The sequence below is a fragment of the Anabrus simplex genome, chromosome 3 (assembly GCF_040414725.1).
Source record: "Anabrus simplex isolate iqAnaSimp1 chromosome 3, ASM4041472v1, whole genome shotgun sequence".
Lineage (NCBI taxonomy): Eukaryota > Metazoa > Arthropoda > Insecta > Orthoptera > Tettigoniidae > Anabrus > Anabrus simplex.
The window spans coordinates 182,747,096-182,763,707 of record NC_090267.1 but is presented as its reverse complement, the minus strand read 5'-3'; the positions used below and the strand labels follow the sequence as shown (position 1 = coordinate 182,763,707).

The 16,612-nt window shown below is 37.1% G+C and overlaps 1 protein-coding gene across 2 annotated transcripts in view; it reads left to right on the top strand.

The window, feature by feature from the left end:
- Positions 1–16,612, top strand: part of LOC136867149 (gastric triacylglycerol lipase-like) — an 82,836-nt gene that overhangs the window by 46,810 nt on the left and 19,414 nt on the right. The window lies entirely within an intron of this gene.

Genomic DNA, 16,612 nt, shown 5'->3' with positions numbered 1-16,612 from the left:
ACAATCAATATTTTGTTTAATTTGAAAGTTGCAGGGGGCATTACAATTTTCGAAGTGTGCTACCCCTTCACAGTAATATGTTAAGGAGTACAGCAACTTTGTTGGCAGCATAACAAAGACTGTAGTATAACTGGGAGTAGTTTAATTTTTTAAATCATTACACAATAAATATTTCATCAAATTTAAAATGTTCTGCTTATTGCATTCCCTTTGCCTCCTCACACCTATCACATGTTTTCTTTGTCGTCACCATTTCATTTTTATGCAAATGTAGGCTGCGGAACTTTTTTTAAAAGCAGTAGACTTGATAATTACTCTTAATTGTATACAGTACCAGTATGCAATCTGTTGGCCATTTTACCAACTAGCTGTTAGGCGGCACACCCTCTGATTTTTCTTCTTAGCCGTGAGAGTGGACTGTTATGTCTCTAGCGAGATCTGATAGTCATTTGATTACGGTAACTCACGAATTAATTACATGTAACTCACGAAGTCTCCGTGTAGGGGCGGGCTGATATGTCTCTAGCCTGATCCGATCATCATTTGCTTACAGTAACTTACGGTAGTCAACATAAGAGCTCACTGTTATCTCTCTAGCGGGATATTTGTATGTAGTAACTCAGAAAGACTGTACCAGAGCGTGTTGATATGTTGCCCCCCCCCCCCACACACACACACACACACAGTAACTCGCCAAGTCCCCACGTGACTGTGCTGTAGTCTCCCCACTACTTACCGCGCAGGCGCAGTAGCATTCCCCCGCTTCTCGCACATCCCCCACTCGCACAACCATAATATAAAGTCGCTGGCAGACCTCACCTCCCTGCCAGTTGCTGCACAGCAACGCGGCCGTGCCTGGCTAAGGAGCCGGCAATATTTTTGGTTGAGGACCAGGGAGGTGGTCCTCTGGGAGAGGGAGAGAGAAATCTCTCGCACATCTCTGGGAGGTAGCCCCCAGGGAGGGACAAAAGGACCCTCTCCACCCTCCCAAAAAACCAAAACCTTGGTCCCTAACCTAACCCAGTGGGGTTAGGTTAGCGCGCGTGGTTGCAAGTTAGGTTAAGATATCATCGTGGCGTCATTGACTAGGGGTCAATGACCTTGCTGGCACCAAAATTTTTTGATTCGATTTCTGCAACTTTGACCCATGTGTTCGGACCTAGTCCCCAGTGAGAAAGGTCACCACATGCCACTGTTTCCGACCTTCCCATCCCCCCATAAGGCCCCTGTTCCAAACAGTCTCCATTTATCTGCATTTAGGACTGTCGCCCCGGTGGCAGATTCCCTGTCAATCAAACAGTCTGATCTGCATTTAGGGCAGTCGCCCAGGTGGCGGATTCCCTATTTGTTGCTTTCCTAGCCTTTTCTTAAATGATTGCAAAGAAATTGGAAATTTATTGAACATCTCCCTTGGTAACGTTACTAAAATTGAAGTCATCAAAGAATGAAGAAGAATTCTACAGCCTTGTCATAGTAGAATTCGTCAAGAAGGAGAGGCGGATGGAATTAACATTCAAATAGCACAAGATAATGTGAGTTATTATATTTATTTTATATATCTTCCTAGCTTATGATATATGCTTCCCTTACTGTAAAAGTCATGCGCCGCCACTGAATCACACGCACATATACACACTTCAATTGGTAACTCTCAACAGAAAGTCTCGGCAAGTTATTTTAAATTTGAGGAAAGAGTCAATACCCCTGGCACTTACTGGCAGGGAATTCCAAAGCCTGGAACCGGTTACAATAAAAGAATTATTATACACAGAAGATTGGTGAAGAGGAATAGCTAGAGTGGAGCCCGAGCGAGTGTTATGGTTATGGAAGGAAGAGAGGAAGTGAAGTTTAGATTAAACTAGCTGATGTACCCGTGCTTCGCTACGGGATTCTCAGAAAGACTGACTTGGTGGTTTTCCTAACTGAACTCAACATAGGTCATTACAAAAACGTCAGTAGGAGTGTAGCGATTGAAAGCAATGTTACGATATAAAATACTCGATCAAATGAAAAACCGCACACTTTCTCACTTTCAATGAAGAGTACTACGGTGCCGATCTAACAGTCCAAAGTTCCAGAGCTGGAATAACCAGGTCGCAGACTGCCGTGAACACTCCTCTGTCATTATTCCGTTAAATATGCACACTACTCAATCTAATCAGTGGCTCAGAGTAGGGATTGTATAGCTCAAATACTATGAAGAACCAGTGTGTTATGTACAAGATATATCAGAAAATGTATGAACCAGAGGAATGGCATGCTAAAGAAGAAAGTTATCTTACATCCCAGCTACTTCCCACCAATGTACAAGCAGGCTGTTACAGACGGTACGACCAAGCGAGTTGGCCGTGTGGTTAGGGGCGCGCAGCTGTGAGATTGCATCCGGGAGATAGTGGATTCGAACCCCACTGCTGGCAACCCAGAAGATGGTATTCGGGAGATGGTGTGTTCGAGCCCCACTCTCGGCAGCCCTGACGATGGTTTTCCGTGGTTTCCCATTTTCACACCAGGCAAATGCCGGGACTGTACCTTAATTAAAGCCACGGACGCTTCCTTCCACTTCCTAGACCTTTCCTATCCCATCGTCGCATAAGACATGTGTCGGTGCGACGTTAAGCAAAAAAAAATTGGTATTCCGTGGTTTCCCATTTTCACACCAGTCACACCAGGCTGTACCTTAAAGCCAAGGCCCCTTCCTTCACACCACTATTCATTTCCTATCCCATCGACGCCATAAGACCTACCTGTGTCGGTGCGACGTCCAGCAAATTTTAAAAAATCTTGGTGCACTGCAGTAATCCTATCTATCGGGGATGAGAGGAAAGAGAAGACAAAAATCACATCACAACAAACAATGGTCAATGTAATGTTATTGTTGATCAAGTTTATGAGCTTTCTATATTGCAGGCCTTCACATTAATTTTCTTTCGACTCTGTGATATTAGGGTGTCTAAACGTTAAAAATTAAGTAACTGAAAAAGAGGTTCAACCTATTCAATTATTTAATTTTTAACGTTAATACTTTCAATAGGGAACAATAAAATTTTTATCTTTAAATTAGGGTGTCTTACAAAATTATTTATATCATAGACTGTAGCTGCTTATTCTCAGACTTTACATACCGATTTTCACTAAATTCTGTTTGCCCATTTTCTCGTGACTTGGTGCTGATATGGACTTAGTAACAAAAATCCAAATTCGTGAATATCTCCGATTATATGTGGTGCGGTAACAATGTATAAGACATAAGTGATCGGAAATTTAATAACTTCATACATAACTACTACTAACTTACGACATAACTAAAGTTAGGTTAGTTATGTAGTATTTATGGATACGACCACTAATAACATAAATAACTTATTTGAGAAATACATTTCAGACCTTCCCCTAAACTACCATTTCACTCAGCGTGAATAAAATAATTTGTAGCCTAGATTGCAGTGGTTCATCACCCATCATTACATACCGATTTTCATTAATTTCTCTTCAGCCGTTTTATCGTGATGCGTGTACATACATACATACATACATACATACAGACAGACATTACGGAAAAGTAAAAAATGCATTTTGTTGTCACTGTGGACATAACCGACACAGAAATACCATTCTTTTCAAATTCTGAGTAATGTACAGACAAAACTCTTATTTTATATATATAGATTTATCGATACGACCACTAATAACATAAATAACTTATTTGAGAATTACATTTCAGGCCTTCCCCTAAACTACCATTTCACTCAGTGCGAATTACATTATTGATAGCCTAGATTATAGCGACTTATTCTCCGACTTTGCATACCAATTTTTGTGAAGATACGACCACTAGTAAAATAAATATTTGACAATTAAATTTTAGGCCTTCCCCTAAAGTACCATTTTTCTCAGCTTGTATAGCCTATATTGTAACAACTTATTTTCCATCTTTGTCTAGCGATTTTCATTAAGACACGACCACTAATAACATAAATATTTGAGAATTAAATTTCAGGCCTTCCCCTAAACTACCATTTCACTCAGCGTGATTAAAATAATTTATAGCCTAGATTGTAGCGGTTCATCACCCGACTTTACATTCTGATTTTCATAAAATTCTCTTCAGCCATTTTCTCGTGATGCGTGTACATACAGACAGACAGACAGACAGACAGACAGAAATTACGGAAAAGTAAAAAATGCATTTTCTTGTTACTGTGGACATGACCGATACAGAAATACCATTCTTTTCAAATTCTGAGCAATGTACAGACAGAACTCTTATTTTATATATATAGATATACTGGGGGGAGTTACTATACAGAAGTTTGTGTATTAAGACAAGTATATGATATTCACGTCTCTTATCAGGTTTTAACTAGTTTAGTGCTTGATAGTAAGGAGTAATATGCACATCATACCTTAGGTTAAAAATGAATCTAAGGCAACAATTCATAATACGCTGCAGTTTCCTAGTTTGTTCTTTAGTAGTGTCTACCAAGATTACATCACAGTAGTCAAGGATAGGAAGAGTTAGGGTCTGTATTAGTCTTCGCTGCATATTTAGTAGTATAATGTCTTTATTTAATTTCAGTGGGTGTAGAGTAGCAAACACCTTCTGACCTACGTTTTTGATATGTTCTGTCCAATTTAGAGTTTCAGTCATAGTCACACCAAGATTTCTCACTGTTTTACTGTACGGGATTGTGCTATTATTTATTTGTAGAGGAGGAATGATCGAATCATTGATCTTGTGTAGGAGCTTCTGGGAACCGACAATGATAGCTTGCGATTTTGATGGATTTATGAGAAGTCTGTTTGCGAGAGCATATTCACCGAGTTATTTCATGTCATCATTTATGCATTTTACTGCATTTGGTAATTTGCTTAAGCTGCAGTGGTAATAAATTTGGAGATCATCGGCATATAGGTGATAATTACAAGTTTTTAGAGAAGATGAAATAACATTGATTTACAATGTAAAAAGCAACGGTCCTAAAATACTAACTTGTGGCGTGCCCACTTTCCTTGTACGCCATTCTGAATTTCTTTCGCGAGTTATCACCCGCTGCCTCCGATCTTTCAAATATGACGTGAAAAACTTCAGTACTAAAGGGTCAAACAAGTACGATTCCATTTTCTTAATTAGTAGCTGTAAGTCTATTGTATCAAATGCACCACTGGAATCCAGTAGCATTAATACTGTAACTTGTCATTGTTCCATAGCTAGTCTGATGTCTTCTGTCACTTTAAGGAGAGCCATGGCAGTGCTGTACCCTTTGTTAAAGCCCGATTGTAACGGGTCAAGGAGAGAACAGTTATTTAAATATTTCAGTAGTTGATCATACACCAGTCTTTCCAAAGCCTTAGGAAGTGCTGGAAGAACAGAAACTGGGGGATAGTCAGAGGTCGGTTTAGGATCGTTTATCTTGGGCACTGGGATGACATTAGCTTGTTTCCAGAGTGCAGGGAAAGTTCCAATTCTGAGACAGTAATTGAATATTAAATGCGATAATCAGGAGGATAGTGCCTATTATATTATGATAGATACATTCCGATTTTCATAAAATTCTCTTCAGCCGTTTTCTCGTGATGCGTGTACATACAGACAGACAGACAGACAGACAGACAGAAATTACCGAAAAGTAAAAAATGCATTTTCTTGTTACATGACCGATACAGAAATACCATTCTTTTCAAATTCTGAGCAATGTACAGACAAAACTCTTATTTTATATATATAGATATACTGGGGGGAGTTACTATGCAGAAGTTTGTGTATTAAGACAAGTATATGATATTCATGTCTCTTATCAGGTTTTAACTAGTTCAGCCTTTATTGGTGTGAAGTTAGGGTTCAAGGCCTTCTCTTACACTTAACCACTAGAAGAGTATACATGTACATAGTACAATAGTAAGAATTTTAATACACCTAAGTGATGAAACTGCAATAATCCGTTCATTCATCCCATTCATTCTTTCATTCACTCAACAATTATCCAGCAAGTCAGCAGGTTCTACTCAACAAATACTCGCGGCATGCCATTTTAAACTTGTCCCTAATATTCGCAGGTAGCAAATTCCATGCCCTGGAGGCAGAGATTATGAAGGAGCGGTTGTAAGCAGCAGTGCAGTTTGCAGGTATAGTAAGAGAGGAGCCAGATCTCGTATTGTGGTCATGATATGACGAGAGGTAAGAAAAAGGTGAAGAAAGATAGTTGGGAGTATTAGTGGAAAGTATTTTGTGCAGAAGTGATAACATGTAAAATTCACGGCACTGGTGCACTCGAAGCCACGACAATTCCTCATAATATGGTGATATATGAGCAGCATATCGCGGATTAAATACATATCTTACGCAGCTATTCAGGCTCCGGTCCAGTTTCTTGTTACTGTCGCAGGTAATTTCAGTCAACACAGTGTCACAATAGTCAAGTATAGGTAGTATAAGAGAGTGAATTAGTTGTACTTTAAGTCGAACCAAGAATGCATTACAGAATCGCTTCAGAGGATATGAGCATTTGTGGACTTTATTACATGTGCTTCTCACCTGTTGAGTCCAATTTAGGGTCTTGTCATAATAATTCCTAAGTTAGTCACTGAAGTAGAGTAGGTATGATTTTATTGTTTAAAATTATTGGAGAGATGTCCCGTTGTTTAAGGGAATATAGGTTTCTACTGGTACCAATAATAATAACTTGAGTTTTATTCGGGTTTATTAGTAAACTGTTTTTATTTGCATAGTCACTAAGATGCTTTAGGTCGGAATTAATTTTAGTAATTGCAGTATCAATATCACTCGGTTTTGAATGACAGTAAATTTGTACATCATCGGCGTACACTTGCACTTTGCAGAATTTAAGAGCTTTTGATATATCATTAATTTGGATGATAAATAACAGTGGTCCCAAGACCGACCCCTGAGAGACACAGAGGGTCTTACTTTGCCACCCCGAAGTCATATTTCCCATTGTCACACGTTGCCGGCAATTTTCAAGGTAAGAGGAAAAGAACCGAAGCAACATACTATTAAAGTTTAGTTCTTGAAGTTTGTGCCGTAGTAACTGAGGGTTGACAGTGTCGAAGGCTCTACTGAGATCTAGTAATGTCAGTATAGTCATGTCCCGTTGGTCCATTGCACGTCTAATATCGTCTGTCAATCGTAGTAAAGCTGTCGCGGTGCTATGTTCTTTCCTGAAGCCGGATTGGAAGGGATTGAGGAGGGAATGCTTGGTAAGGTATTCAGTAACTTGTGTGTGAACTAGGCATTCAAGTACCTTGGATAGGGGTGGTAGGATGGATACTGGATGATAATCTGAAGGAGAATCTAACTTGGAGCTCTTCAGGATGGGTATAATTAGTGCATCTTTCCAAACATCTGGGAACACTCCGTTTGTCAGGCAGTAGTGAAATATATGAGTTAGAAATGCATAGGGATGTCATCTACTCCTACTGCTTTAGATTTAATAGAGTATAGTACTGTTTTAATTTGGTTACTAGTGACCTCTTGGAAAGAAAATTGAGGACAGGTAATTGGAGGGATGGCTGATTGATTCGTATTGAATTCTGCCTGATTGATTGATTTAAACACGATTCGTTCTTCAGAGAAATATATAATAAGCTCCTGTAGGGGAACAGTTGGTTCTCGTTGTTATTGTTGGCCTTTTACAATACCAAGTGAGCGTAGTTCTTTCCACGAATTCCTTGCATTCAGTTTACCTGAAAGACAGTTTAAGTACTAAATTTCTGATTTCTTGCTTAATTCTGTTCCTGAGTACCCGATAGTTTTCAAAATCGGATTCATTACGGGTACGTTTATACCGTCGGAACCATGAATCATGGTGAGCCATCAAATTCTTAATTTCGTCATTTAACCACTTTCTCACTTTCGGAATGCGTGCTGGAAAACGACGATCATTGGGATGTCAATTGAAGATTCATCTGTCACTTCCAATTCATTTCATATATGTACGCTGTTGGCAATTAATTTATCTATATGTTCCCAGTCACAACCAGTACAATTGTAGGAGAAATACAAAGACTACATTCTGCATAGAATGCGTCAATAAACATAAAATCATGGCTTAGATTTCACAGAAGAAATGTACAATGAAGCGCTAATCTTCATTGAGGATCTTTGCCTTGCAATGTGCGACAAGTTGTTGGCACAATTGAGAATGACAGCACCAAATCAGTCCATAAATGCAACATTCGACAGAGAACTGCTCAGAGAGCAATCATACAAGAGAAATGTCTTACAGTGGTTCGTCCAAGATAATACACCGAAACTCGTTCCAGAACAAGATAGCATTTGATACCATCATACAAGTTGTGGCCATTCAATCCGGAGGACTGTACTTTTTTGACGCTCCAGGTGGAAATGGAAAAATGTTCTTAATTTCCTTGATCCTGGCTAAAATCTGTTCAAATGGTCATATTGCATTATCTCTTTCTTCTTTAGGCATTGCTGCCACATTGATGCAAGGAGGGAGAACAGTGCATTCAGCTCCTAAACTGTCACTGAACATGCAATTCGCAGAAAACCCAACATATAACATTTCAAAAACGTCAGTAATGGGAAAGGTTATCAGGCGTGCAGAATCATTGTATGGGATGCGTGCACTATGGCTCACAAGAAGTCCTTGGAGGTCTTACATTAAAAGACTTGCAAAATAATCAGAGTCTAGTTGTTGGAGCATTGGTGTTACTATCTGGTGACTTCAGGCAAATGCTTTCAGTTATACCTCGCTCAACACCAGCTGATGAATTGCATGCCTGCTTGAAATATTCATCATTTTAAAGCACAGTAAAAAAATACATTTAACAACAAATATGAGAGTTCAGCTTCAAACTGATTCAACAGCTAACTTATTTTCAAGACAGTTACTACCAGATGTCAGGAACCACCATCAGCCAAAGTTATGTAATGGCACACGATTACTAGTTAAAACATTGATGAATAATCTAATTGAAGCAACAATTCTGATTGGACCTCATAAAGGTGAAAACGTCTACTTCCACAAATACCACTCATTCCAACCGATAATGCGTTCGAATTCAAATGACTTCAGTTTCCAATATGCCTTGCATTCGCTATGACTATCAGTAAAGCACAAGGGCAATCTTTGCAATTGTGCAGTTTGAGAATTTAGAAAGCGATCACTTCTCTCATAGGCACTTATACGTCGCATTATCCAGAGTCCGTAAACCATCCGATCTTTGTTATGCAAAAAAACGGACAAACAAAAATGTAGTCAATCCACTAGCTTTAAAATAAAAAATGATTTTCTGTGAATAATATCCTTTTTCTTCCTTTCCTTTCATTCCACAGCATAGCCATAGGAACTCACGGCAGGATATTGAATTGAATGATGTGTTTTCTTGGTGAATTTACTGTATGTTCGATAGAATACATTTATGTATCTACCCATTCATTTCATATCAGACTGAGCCACAGTGAAGCGAGGCCAGTTTTACCTAGTCATCATGAATTTTTTCCTAACTGCCATATCCATCCAAAAACAAGCATATTTTGGTGAAACCTTCGAAATCCACATGCCCTAGTTAGTGATGTACAGCAGACACAATTTCGTTGAAGATTTTAGCAAACTCATTCTTTAATCAAATGTAGAACGTGGTGTTTTCTGGGATCTGAGTGCTTGTGGATGAGCCCTGGCAAACAGTGAAGTTGTACAAATAATAGTAAGCAGGTTGGTTGGGTACCTTTGGAAGCATTAAATTATTTTTGGCAGGCGTAGCTAAGCGGAAGTTCTCCATCATTTTCTTCCTCATGTTTTAATGCGCCGGTGTGGCAGGAGAAACAAATGTAGATCTCCGGTTCGCCAACTTAAACTTCTACAATCACAGCATTCATGTTAGCATTTTATTTCCCTTACCTATGCACATGTTTTCATGCAAACATTGCCGGTTTTGCAACCACTGTTCAGTTTGCCCGTTTTGCACCCTGAGCCAGGAGTTACTTGTCCATCTTTGCAGACTCATGCGTTTGTTTAAAATTCACTTTAAAAAGCTTTAAGCTAAATTTCCTGCCTGAGAAATAATTCCCTTGACAGCCAGTAAGAAACTCTGGCTAGTAGTGCCAACAACTCTTTTTTTAAAATTTTTGGCATTTGGCCCGCTTTGTAAATGGGCGACTCAATTCTATTCAGGCTTATTCGTCTAATAATGTCATTCCACGCCATCACCCCACTGAAAGTTTGGAACATACAACTGAAGTAAAATTCTTTCAAGAATAAATTTACTGTGTCCACCTATTCAATACAATTATATTCTGTAGTGATTAAATCCTACATGAATTACAAACACTAATTAGGAACATGTTTTGCCCTAGTTTTGGGCATCTTCAGCCTAATAATAATCTTAACATCAAGTCTTAAATCTATTAAACATTAGAACTTAAAACTAAATACAATGATCTTATGCTAATTTTTTTTTTTTTTTTACAAAAAGTTGTTATTTAGGTGATATCTACATAGTTTACATTGTGTACAAGCAAGCAATTGAAATTATCTTACAATGATGAGAAAGAATTTTACTTATTGTTATTTTCAATACAGAACAAAATGAGATTAGTTACTTGTGACAAACGACTTAGTCGAGTAGCTCGTCTCCTTACTCTTTCCCAGCCCAAAGTTTGCAGTATTTTCGTAATACTACTGTATTTACAAGTAACAACTCTCGTAACTGATCCATATTGAAATTGACGTTAGGAAAAAATACCTTAAAGATAATTTAATAAAACCACCTAATCAATACATACCACATTTAATGTGGATTAAGAAGACCCATTTTAGTTTTGGACATTTTTTAAAATTAAGATAGAATAGGACTGACGTGTTAAAATACCATTAATTTATGTCACATTTGTGTATTATTCACATTTTAAAAAATATTATTGTGACATGTTAATTTTAAGAGGTTATTACTATGTTATTACTTTGATAGAGTGGAACATGGAATAATATTAAAGAAATTGGAGGGAATAGGATTGGACGTAAGGGTTACACGTTGGATAAAAACATTTCTAAATTCAAGGGTTCAGAAAGTCTAAGTAGGAAATAATGTATCTCAGGAAGAGAAAGTTTGGAAGGGAATTGCACAGGGTAGTATAATCGGTCCGTTACTTTTCTTAATATACGCAAATGATTTAGGGAACAATATAACATCAAAAATAAGATTGTATGCAGATGACATAATTGTTTATAGGGAAATAAACAACATTGAGGATTGTTCAGAATTACAAAGGGACCTTGAAAGTATTCAACAATGGGTTGAAGAAAATAATATGAAGTTTAATGGAGGCAAATCAACTGTTACAACTTTTACAAACAGGAGCTTTAAAACTGAATTTGAATATACTTTGGACGAGGTAGTTATCCCAAAAGTTGGCAAGTGCAAATACTTAGGTGTGAGATTTGAAAGTAATTTGCACTGGAAGGGTCATGTTGATGACATTGTTGGGAAAGCATACAGATCGTTACATGTCATAATGAAGCTACTTAAAGGATGCAACAAAGAATTAAAAGTAAAAAGTTACTTGAGTATGGTTCGTCCATTATTGGAATATGCAAACAGTGTTTGGGATCCTCACCAAGAACCTAATAAAAGAAATAGATAGTGTGCAGAGGAAAGCAGCAAGATTTATAACAGGGGATTTCAGGAGAAAGAGTAGTGTATCAGAAATGTTAAAGGAACTTGAGTGGGAAACTTGAAGTAAGAGAAGGGAGAAAACTAGACTTATAGGTTTATATAGAGCCTATACAAGAGAAGAAGCATGGGGAGATATCCATGAGAGGCTTCAGTTGGAAAATAATTATATCGGCAGGACTGACCACAAATATAAAATTAGAAGGAATTTTAGCAGAAGCGATTGGGGTAAATTTTTATTCATTGGGAAGGGTGTGAAGGAGTGGAACAGTTTACCAGGGGTAGTGTTTAATCCTTTTCCAAAATCTGTACAGATATTCAAGAAGAGAATAAACAGCAACAGAGAAAATAAATGAAGTGTTAGAGGGCATTCGACCAGTGCAGGTTATCTATATAAATAAAATCGTAATGACCGTATGTCTGTACATTGATTATTTTGGCGAAATTTCCGTACAGTTATCTGTTTCAGGTGTAATAATGACCATCTGCATAATTTTTAGCTTTGGTGTCTGTCTGTCCTTCTATAACTTGAAAACTACTGGATATATTTCCACCAGATTTCATAATTATAATCCACCTGTCCTTGGGTAGGTTTTGGCGCAAATATTGTTTCTAAATCCTTGAACTGAGTGGGGATTTTTACGAAACCGAAACCGTGATTTTGCACTCCCTCAAAGTATACACAACCGAACTTAATGGAAATCTACCTGCCTTAATGAAAATTTTTCTAAACCTTTTTTCTCATGTGCATCATTTCGATAATAGGATTTAATAAGGGAGATATCATTAACGGACCGTTTTTTGGTACAAATCCCAGCGGACTTAACGCAAGAGCGGGTGCGTGTAAAGTGTATTTCTTACAACTTGAAAACTACTGAAGATATTTGAACCAAACTTTATATATAGCATCCATCTGTCCAAGGGTAGGTTTCCTTGGTGTCGGTCGGTCGGTCGGTCGGTCGGTCTTTCTATAACTTGAAAACTACTGGATATATATCCACCAAACTTCATATTTAGAATCCACCTATCCTTGGGAAGGTTTTAGGGCAATTATTGTTTCTAAATCCCTGAACTAATTGGGGGTTTATACGAAACCGAAACCGTGATTTTGCACTCCCTCAAAATATACACAACCAAACTTAATGGACATCTAGCTGCCTTAATGGAAATTCATTTCTAAACCTTTTTTTCTCATGTGTATCATTTTGATACCAGGATTAATAACGGAGATATCATTAACGGACCATTTTTCGGTACAAGTCCCGCCGGACTTAACGCAAGAGTGGGTGCGTGTAAAGCGTATTTCTTACAACTTGAAAACTACTGAGATATTTGAACCAAACTTTATATTTAGCATCCACCCCTCCAAGGGTAGGTTTTAAGGTTTATACCATTTCAAATTCCTGAAAGTCCTAAATTTTACCACCACCCCCCCCCCCCCCCTCGCCCAAAATCAAGATTGCCTCACAATCTGCCACACGAGCTGAAAAATTGGAATTAAGCAAATTAATACGTTTTAGCCGGTAACCTACGGAAAACTTCCAAGATCTTTAAATATTTCACTTTTTATGCCGAATAATATCAAAATATAGGCAATTTAATGACGGTGTAGACCTTCGTTTCAAGGTATTTCGCGGCTAAACGGTAAGTTCTATCACAAAACGGATGGCACGATCTCCGTAAAATTTCAAGTGATCTACAACTTTGGTCCTGTGATATTTTGTCGTCTCTCTCTCTCTCTCTCTCTCTCTCTCTCTCTCTCTCTCTCTCTCTCTCTCTCTCTCCCCCTTATAGGGTAGATTTGGCTGTATATTTCGATGGTTGGTAAATTTTGTGCTTTTTACACGTGTATTACTTAGTTTGACACACATATAGGAAAGGTAGAGTCATCAAATTTGGCACGCACATTGACACGACCAATGGCTATACGCGAACCCAATCATGATTGTAGCTTCCACATAAGTATGTAAAAAATAATGTAAAATGATGAAAATGTACCCAAATTTCACCCCATTCAAATATCGTAACTCAATCGAACACATAAATATGTGAGATACGAGAAAATATTTTAACACCAAACATGTAGAGCGATAAAAGGGACGTCTGAGGGTGCAAACCGTTTGTTGGTATGATGTACCGTTTAGGAGCAGTAAATCTCGAAATGAAGGTTTGCACTTTCAAACGTGCCCATGCTTATCTGTCATCTATATAAATATAATCGCAACGACCGTCTGTCTATACATTGGCTATTTTAAGTCATAAATGAAAGAGAAGTTCCACCTAATCAACACTATTTTATTGTCACATGTAGGACTGGTTTCGACCTCTCAAAAGGGCATCCTCAGCTACACTAGAATTGCATTTACATATTATGCCTCATATTGAGAGCTAATGACATACTCTAGAATTCAACGATTTTAAAGTGGTTATACCCATGTTGAGAATTCAATATTATACAATTACAAAAATTAATTGCTCTTATTACAGTCAATGTACATATGTAAGAAACTAATGAGTTCGTCTCCTCTTTAATGTGATGAGTATGTCAGAGTATTTTTAACATAGGCATTTGCCTAGTCAGTTTAATTGATCTCCAATCTTATGAATATTTAGTCCTGTATGAAATGAACTTAATTGAACAATTGTAAAATAATCAGTATTATAGTCGTTTTAACAATAATTTACACTAAATGTTGAGATATACATGTTGATAGTTCAATAAAACAAATGACTAGCCAAAATAAAACATTAGTAAATATAGTTTAACGTGCTTGACTGCACTGTTGATTGTCTAATGTGGCAGGTAATATTGGTTCTTGCGTTGTACAGTTCGGGTTATATTAGAATAATAAGAAGTTAGCACATAAACACTTAAACAGATTAAAACAATAAAAGTCACAATAAAAATTAGTGGACATTCTAACATAATATGCACTGCAACAACGCAAGAACTACTATTATCTGCCGCTTGAGACAGTCAACAGTGCAATTAAGTTAAACCATGTCCACTAATGTTTATTGTGACTTTTATTGTTTTAATGTGTTTAAGTGTTTGTTTATGTGCTAACTTCTTATTATTCTAATATAACCCGAACTGTACAACGCAAGATCCAATATTACCTGCCGCATTAGACAATCAACAGTGCAGTCAAGCACGTTAAACTATATTTACTAATGTTTTATTTTGGCTAGTCATTTGTTTTATTGAACTATCAACCTGTATATCTCCACATTTAATGTAAATTATTGTTAAAACGACTTTAATACTGATTATTTTACAATTGTTCAATTAAGTTCATTTCATACAGGACTAAATATTCAAAAGATTGGAGATCAATTAAACTGACTAGGCAAATGCCTGTGTTAAAAATACTGACATACTCATCACATTAAAGAAAAGATGAACTCATATTAGTTTCTTACATATGTACATTGAGTGTAATAAGAGCAATTAATTTTTGTAATTTTATAATATTGAATTCTCAACATGGGTATAACCACTTTAAAATCGTTGAATTCTAGAGTATGTCATTAGCTCTCAATATGAGGCATAATATGTAAATGCAATTCTAGTGTAGCTGAGGATGACCTTTTGAGAGGTCGAAACCGGTCCTACATGTGACAATAAAATAGTATTGATTAGGTGGAACTTCTCTTTCATTTCTGACTTGTGGTGACTATCAATACGGAATAAAAAAATGAAATTTATCAATCAAGATTGGCTATTTTGGCGGAATTTCCATACAGATGTCCTTTTCAGTTGTAATAATGACCAACTGCATATTTCTTAACTTTGGTGTCTGTTTGTCGGTTTGATTGTATGAGTTTTTATAACTTGAAAACTACTGAATATATTTCTACCAAACTTGATATTTAGAATCCACCTGTCCTTATGTAGGTTTTAGGGCCAATATTACAATATTATTTCTGAATACCTAAATTCACTGGGGGTTTATCCAAAACCGGAACCATGATTTTGCACTTCCTCAAAATATGTACATCCGAAATTAATCAAAATCTCCAATCCTTAATGGAAATCCATTTCTAAAACTTTTGTTCTCATGTGAATTTTTTCGACAGGAGGATTAATAAGTGAGATATCATGAATGGTTGGTTTTGCAGGTTAAGTGCAGTGGACGTAGCCAAAATGTGTTGTACGTGGAGCAGATTCCTTATCTATCTATATAAATAAAATTGTAACGACTGTGTGTGCCTGTACATTGACTATTTTGGTGAAATTTTCGTACAGATACCCGTTTGAGGGGTAATAATGATCGTCTGCATATTTTTTGGTTTAATTTCCTGAAAGTCATGATTTTTACCCCCTCATCAAAAATCCAGGTTGCACCATAATCTGCCAGACAAGCAAGAAAATTGAAATTTGGCAAAATTATATGTTTCAGCCTGTAACAAACGAAAAACTTCACAGATCTTTAATTTTTTCATTTTTTATCCCTGAAGAATATCGAAATATGGAAGCAATTTTAATGATGGTGCAGACCTTCGCTTCGAGGTATTTCGTGGGATAAACGGGAAGTCGTATCGCATAACGGATGGCACAATCTTCGTTGAATTAGGAGTGATCTTCAACCTTTGTCTTATGACTTTTTGTCGTATCTGTATCGCTTATACGTTAGATTCATCTCTATTTCTCGATTTTAAGTAAATTTGGACTCTTTACCTATATAATTCATACTTTCAATCACTTACAGGAAAGATAGTATGATCAAACTCTACACGAACATTGGCCCACCCAGTACCCATATGTGAGCCAAATGCTATGTCACATAATTATCCGAAAAGTATTGCAATGTAAGATAATCTTACACAAATTTCAACCTATTCAACGTTTCTGACTCAATCTGACCCATGAATAGATGAGATGCGAGAAAATATCATAGGACCAGCCATTTAGATTGCTAAATACTGTGCCTTACGGTACAATCCTTTGTCAATATGACGT